This window comes from Lepus europaeus, chromosome X (assembly GCF_033115175.1).
Source record: "Lepus europaeus isolate LE1 chromosome X, mLepTim1.pri, whole genome shotgun sequence".
Classification (NCBI taxonomy): Eukaryota; Metazoa; Chordata; class Mammalia; order Lagomorpha; family Leporidae; genus Lepus; species Lepus europaeus.
Window position 1 is genome coordinate 17,584,411 of NC_084850.1, and position 8,039 is coordinate 17,592,449.

Consider the following 8,039-nt stretch of genomic DNA (forward strand, 5'->3'; position numbering starts at 1 on the left):
TATTCAAAACAATCGAAAAAGAGGGAATCCTCCCAAATTCTTTCTATGAAGCCAGCATCACCTTAATTCCTAAGCCGGAAAAAGATGCAGCATTGAAAGAGAATTACAGACCAATATCCCTGATGAACATAGATGCAAAAATCCTCAATTAAATTCTGGTCAATAGAATACAACAACACATCAGAAAAATCATCCACCCACACCAAGTGGGATTTATCCCTGGTATGCAGGGATGGTTCAATGTTCGCAAAACAATCAACGTGATACACCATATTAGCAGATTGCAGAAGAAAAACCATATGACTCTCTCAATAGATGCAGAGAAAGCATTTGATAAAATACAACACCCTTTCATGATGAAAACTCTAAGCAAGCTGGGTATAGAAGGAACATTCCTCAATACAATCAAAACAATTTATGAAAAACCCATGGCCAGTATCCTATTGAATGGGGAAAAGTTGGAAGCATTTCCACTGAGATCTGGTACCAGACAGGGATGCCCACTCTCACCACTGCTATTCAATATAGTTCTGGAAGACTTAGCCAGAGCTATTAGGCAAGAAAAAGAAATTAAAGGGATACAAATCGGGAAGGAAGAACTCAAACTATCCCTCTTTGCAGACAATATGATTCTTTATTTAGGGGATCCAAAGAACTCTACTAAGAGACTATTGGAACTCATAGAAGAGTTTGGCAAAGTAGCAGGATATAAAATCAATGCACAAAAATCAACAGCCTTTGTATACACAGGCAATGCCACGGCTGAGGAAGAACTTTTAAGAATAATCCCATTCACAATAGCTACAAAAACAATGAAATACCTTGGAATAAACTTAACCAAGGACATTAAAGATCTCTACAATGAAAACTACAAAACCTTACAGAAAGAAATAGAAAAGGATACCAAAAAATGGAGAAATCTTCCATGCTCATGGATTGGAAGAATCAATATCATCAAAATGTCCATTCTCCCAAAAGAAATTTATACATTCAATACAATACAAATCAAAATACCAAAGACATTCTTCTCAGATGTGGAAAAAATGATGCTGAAATTCATATGGAGACGCAGGAGACCTCAAATAGCTAAAGCAATCTTGTACCACAGAAACATAGTCGGAAGCATCACAATACCAGATTTCAGGACATAACAGGGCAGTTGTAATCAAAACAGCATGGTACTGGTACAGAAACAGATGGATAGACCAATGGAACAGAATAGAAACACCAGAATCAATCCAGACATCTACAGCCAAGTTATATTTGATCAAGGATCCAAAACCAATCCCTGGAGTAAGGACAGTCTATTTAATAAATGGTGCTGGGAAAACTGGATTTCCACATGCAGAAGCATGAAGCAGACCCCTACCTTTCACCTTACACAAAAATCCACTCAACATGGATTAAAGACTTAAATCTACGACATGACACCATCAAACTATTAGAGAACATTGGAGAAACCCTGCAGGATATAGGTACTGGCAAAGATTTCCTGGAAAATACCCCAGAAGCACAGGCAGTCAAAGCCAAAATTAACAATTGGGGTTGCGAGGGTTCTGTGTTTGAGGTTGGAGAACTCAAGCCTCGGGGCGGCGCGGGAGCTACACGGTGGAGCGAGGTGGCTGAGGGCCAGTACTCTTGGCCAGATCAGACATTTTGTAACGATGCCGGAAATACATACTGACCATCTCGATGAGCAACAGGTTTAACTTCTGGCAGAGATGTGTATTCTTATTGATGAAAATGACAATAAAATTGGGGCTGAGACCAAGAAGAACCGTCACCTGAATGAAAACATTGAGAAAGGGTTATTGCATCGAGCTTTTAGTGTCTTCTTTTTCAATACTGAAAATAAGCTCCTGCTACAGCAGAGATCAGATGCTAAAATTACCTTTCCAGGTTGTTTTAACAATACTTGTTGTAGTCATCCGTTAAGTAACCCACATGAACTTGAAGGAAATGATGCCATTGGAGTAAGAAGGGCGGCACAGGGGCGTTTAAAAGCTGAACTAGGAATTCCTATGGAAGAGGTTCCTCCAGAAGAAATAAATTATCTAACACGAATTCACTGCAAAGCTCAATCTGATGGTATTTGGGGTGAACATGAAATTGATTACATTTTATTTGTGAGGAAGAATGTAACTTTGAACCCAGATCCCAATGAGATTAAAAGCTATTGTTACGTGACAAAAGAAGAGCTGGAAGAACTTCTGAAAAAAGCAGCCAGTGCTGAAATTAAGATAACTCCATGGTTTCAAATTATTGCAGAGACTTTTCTCTTTAAATGGTGGGATAACTTAAGTCATTTGAATCAGTTTGTTGACCATGAGAAAATACATAGAATGTGAATGTACAGATGAATGACTGTTGAATATTTTCTCTATGTAGTAAACTTAGAATATTTCTGTTTGTTTGTTTTAAATTTGTTTCCCCACTAGATCTCATAAGATACATTGCCGTTTTTGGCAACCAGAATCTCTGTGGGAAAAACAGCTGACTTATAATTTTGCATTACCTACTGCATACTCACTGTTACTTATAAAAGACATTTATGAGATTAGTGTAAAATGAGAGGGCAGATAAGATTTAATCTGCTCAAATGTGGTTATGAGGAATTGGAACAAGTAAATGAAGATGGTTTTTGACCTGTTGTAATTCACATTTTCAGAATACTTTGCTATTTGCCAGATGCTTTATGTATTATTGTTTTTATAATAGTCCAGGAAAATACCTAATTGACTTTCCATATTAACAGATTAAACTGGCAAAGCAGGTTACAGGGAAATTAAAATAGTGTATAATCATCCCTGCATAAAAAAATTCCAGGGGCAAGCACTGTGTTGCAGCAGGTTAAGCCACCACTTGGGATACCCACATCCCATATCAGGTTGCCTGGGTCAAGTCCCAGCTATTCCATGCTTCTGATAGAACTTTCTGCTAATGTACCATAGAGGCAACAGATGGGTGGCAGGAACCCAAGTACCTGGGCCACCATGCAGAAGATGCAGGTGGAGTTCCTAGATCCCAGCTTCAGCTTGGCCCAGCCCTGGCTGTTGCAGGCATTTGGGAAGTGAACCAGTGGATGCACGATCTTTATTTCGGTCTGTTTTTCAGTCTTTCAAATAAATACATTTAAAAAAAACAATTGGGGTTGCATCAAATTGAGAAGTTTCTGTACTTCAAAAGAAACAGTCAGGAAAGTGAAGAGGCAACCGACAGAATGAGAAAAAATATTTGCAAACTATGCTACAGATAAAGGGTAGATAACCAGAATCTACAAAGAGATCAAGAAACTCCACAACATCAAAACAAACAACCCACTTAAGAGATGGGCCAAGGACCTCAATAGACATCTTTCCAAAGAGGAAATCCAAATGGCCAACAGGCACATGAAAAAATGTTCAAGATCACTACCAATTAAGGAAATGCAAATCAAAACCACAATGAGGTTTCACCTCACCCCAGTGAGAATGGCTCACATTCAGAAATCTACCAACAATAGATGCTGGCGAGGATGTGGGGAAAAAGGGACACCAACCCACTGCTGGTGGGAATGCAAGCTGGTTAAGCCACTATGGAAGTCAGTCTGGAGATTCCACAGATAACTGAATATAACCCTACCTTACAACCAAGCCATCCCACTCCTTGGAATTCACCCAAAGGAAATTAAACTGGCAAAAAAAAAGCTGTCTGCACCTAAATGTTTATTGCAGCTCAATTCACAATATTAAGACCTGGATCCAACCCAAATGCCCATCAACAGTAGACTGGATAAAGAAATTATGGGACATGTACTCTTTAGAATACTATACAGCAGTCAAAAACAATGAAATCCGGTCATTTGCAACAAAATGCAGGCATCTGGAAATCATCATGCCGAGTGAATTAAGACAGTCCCAAAGAGACAAATATCATTTGTTTTCTCTGATTGGCGACAACTAACTGAGCACCAAAGGGGAAACCTGTTGAAGTGAAATGGGCACTATGAGAAACAGTGACTTGATCAGCTCTTGTCCTGACTGTTGATGTACAATGTAAATCATTATCCATTTTAGTATTTTTTTGTTCTAGTACTAGTGGTTGAACTCTGTAATTAACACACAATTATGCTTAGGTGTTTAAATTTTAACTGAAAAGTGATCCTTGTTAAATATAAGAGTGGGAAAAAGAGAGGGAGGACTTGCCCCAAATGGTGGAGTCAGAAATGTGCCAGGGGATTCCAATACAATCCCATCAAGGTGGCATGTACCAATGTCATCTCACTAGTCCAATTGTTCATTTTCAGTTCACACACACACACACACACACACACAAAACAATCACTGCTAAGGCCTCTCCTTGGTGTTCTCAGAATCTCCAGGTTGTCTCTTTTTCATGGCATTTGTCATACTTCCTGTCATAGTGTGATTATTTCTGTGCTTTTTTCCACTGGTCTTGAAGCCCCTTAAAAGCAGGAACTATGTTTTCATCTCTGTGTCCTAAATGTTTAATACAGAACCTGACATAGATTAATACTTATATCCACTGAAAACATGTCCTTTATTAGAGAATTTCAAGACACTATGAAGAAAATCACTTGTTCTTCACATCATCTACATGAATATAAAAAATACAAACCTACTAATAGACCAATACATAAACACAGGAACCCCAATGCTTCCTCTTAAAGGTAGGTTAAACAACATTAGATTTAGAGATCTAGATGAAATCTAGAGCATGGGATGGATTGTAACTCTGTTCGTCACCATGGCCTAGAGCCCTTGTGCAGTGAAAATCCTGCACAACATATGCAGTTTCTGTGTTTGTGCCCTAGAGTATATTCATAGATGGGTTAAGGCCATAATGGCATAGTACCTGTATAATCTGGGCAAACAGCTCCACTGGTACAGCATTCATTTCTCAGCCTATTAGACACCAGTGGTTCTCAGCAGGGGGCATGCAATAAGAATGATTTCAGAATCAATGATCAACATTTTCAACCTATACTGCTCTTAAAATTCTGAGATACTTCTATAAGGGGGTCCTTATTCCTCCAAATATGGCATACCATCAAGGGGTTAAACATGTCTGGATGTGACTTGCAATGCTTCTCAGGTGAGTCTACTACCTTTCCTATCCCCTCATTTATATCCTGTTACTAGCATCAGCTTGAGAATCAATGAATGACTTAATCCACAGGAAAAGATATTGGTGTAAACCATATTTCATATATCTGTAATCAAACTCAGTATAGACTATTACTTCTGGAAGATCTTGGTAATATATAAGTTAAATGACTGGGCTGGAACTGACTCATAAACTCAAAAAGAAATGGTTATTCTGGTTCATGCCTTGGTCCAGGTTGTTACATGAGTTATTTAAGCAAGAACATCTTTGTGTAAACATATTGAGTTGTGAGTTTTACCTCACTAGAATATCAATCCATGTAGCTGGAAATTTAAGCCATTATATATAGAGAGAGGATAATACATTGAGGATTCTTTAGCTCAATGTTCCCAGATTCCTGTATTTCAATTATCATCAATGAGCATTTCTTCAAGATGTGCAAAGTCATGTTCTAGAACTTTTAAGGATATAAATACTTTGAAAAAAATTAACAAGTGTCATTCCTTCAAGGAGCTCCAAGGCTGGCAGTGAATAAGTGGGGAAATAACACAAAGCATTCAGTGTATCTCAACTGGGAAGGAAGACATTCTGCTCCCAAGAAAGACTGTTGCTGATGCCATTTGTTGTCACTATGAAGAAAAATATTTTAAGTTTAGGATGTACACTGTCTGAAAAAGTAGAACCACATGATAATCTGAGGTATTTAGTATAAGAAAAGGGGTTTTGAAAGGACACTGACCGCTCTTCCAGTTCCATTCCTTTCCCTATATGACAATTTTAGCATACTGCTTTAGATAGGTACAACCCCCTCCTGCTCACATTTGAATAACTAGGAGTGATGGAAGGTATTGTTGGTAGGCATGAATAGAGTGGAGGCAAGATTCAAAGATTAAGATGCATAGGTAATTGTCTTAGTCAACTCAAGTTGCTATAACAAAAGTACCACAGACTGTGAGTCTTAAAGAACAAAGGTTTATTTCTCACAGTTCTGGAAGCTAAGCATTCCAAGATCATGATGCCAGTAGATCTGATGTCTGGTGGTGGTTATCTTGCTGGTTAGCAGAAGACAGAGAACAGAGGAAGAACCAGAGCAAGCTCTCCTAAGTGTTCTCATAAGAGTACTAAACCCATTATGACTGCTCCATCATTGCAATGTAATATACTCCAAAGGTGCCACTTCCAGAAATCATCACATTATGAGTAAGGATATCAATATGTAAATTTTTAAAGCTTTATTTATTTGAAAGGCAGAATTACAGAGGGGAGAGAGAGAGAGAGAAGACAGAGAGAACTCTTTCATCTGCTGGCTCACTCCCCAAATGACAATAATGACCAGGGCTTGGTCAAGACAAAGCCAGGAGTCAGGAGCTTATTCCAGGTCTTCCAAGTGGGGGCAGGGGCCCAATAACTTGGGCCATCTTCTACTGGTTTCCCAGGCAGGGAGCTAGCTGGATAGGAAGTAGAGCAGCCAGGACTCAAACCAGCATTCAAATAGGATGCCAGGGTTACAAGTAGTGGCTTTACCTGCTACGCCAGAATGCTGGCCCCAACATACAAATTTTGGGGATACACATTCAGTCCATAAAAACAAACATCAGGTTCATCACTATAGAACAGCCTGTTAAGCCCTAGCCTGCAGTGCCAGCAACCTATATGAGTGGCAGTTCGTGTCCCAGCTGTTCCACTTCTGATCCAGCTCCCTGCTAATGTTCCTGGGAAAGCAACAGAAGATGGCAGCCTCTGCATGCACGTGGGAGACCTGGAAGAAGGTCCTGACTCCTGGCTTTGGCCTAGCACAGTCCGGTCCATTATAGCCATTTGTGGAGTGAGTCAGCAGATAGAATCAATCTCTCTCTCTCTCTCTCTTTCTCTCTCTCTCTCTCTCTCTCTCTTTCTCTCTCTCTCTCTCTCTCTCTCTCTCTCTCTCTGGAACGCTTTCAAATATAAAAATCTAAAAAGAACATATATGACATGGAAAACCATGATATCCTCAAACTGCCATTTGAGTTCAAAAGAAGGAAAGGTCACATATTGTTCAAGATCCCAAAAAAGATGTAAGACTTGACAAAGGCTTCAAAATATTGTAAAAAAGTTTTACTGCAAATACAGTGTTTTGTCAAACTTTGTTTTAAATATTTATCAAAGTTGATAGGAATTACATACTGCTGTTGTATTAACCATTTTGTGTTTTAACATTTATTTTATATGAGTGAAATTGAACATCTTTTCACTTGATTGTCATATTTTGCCTTTGCCTTTTTTCATGCTGGACTATGTTTTTTTTTTTTTTTACTTTTTATTAGTTGAACTCTTTATTTTGTAGAGCCATTAAGCCTTTGACTATAATGTAAATTAAAAATATGTTGTCTCAAAACAAAACAAAGATCTGTGAAATGTCACCAGTGGATGTTGAAAGATTCAAAATAGAAGGAACAGCAGAGATAAAACCTAGAGGTGTATCATGCTCTTAATGTATGAGTCCCTCCAAAATCCATATGCTGGAACTTTACCCTCATGTGCTAATATTAGGAAGTGAGGACTTCAGGACATAATTAGGAGTCTTAGTGAATGACTGACATTATAAAAGGGCTGGGTGTGGTAGTGAAGCTCCTTCTTGTCCTTACATCTCTTCCTCTATGTAAGGACAAAGTGTTCATCTCTCTTTGCCATTTTCTCCCCACTGCCATGTGTGAACACAGCATTTATTCCCTCTGGAGAAAGCAGCAACAAAGCAGAGACCAAGCCTTCATCACACATCAGATCTGCTGTGGCCTTGATCCTGGACTTCCCAATCACTAGAACCATAAAAAATAAATTTTAGTTGTATATAAATTGCCCCATTTCAGGTGTTTTGTTATGGTAGAGCAAATGGATTAGGTTAATGTAGGAAAATGCAAATAAGGGTGTTCAGTGCAAAACAATGATTCTGTTTA

General features: G+C 38.7%; 1 pseudogene; it reads left to right on the forward strand.

Moving 5' to 3' along the window:
* Window positions 1-1,576: 1,576 nt before the first annotated feature.
* LOC133753294 (isopentenyl-diphosphate Delta-isomerase 1-like) lies at window positions 1,577-2,619 on the forward strand (annotated as a pseudogene).
* The last annotated feature ends 5,420 nt before the right edge of the window (window positions 2,620-8,039 follow it).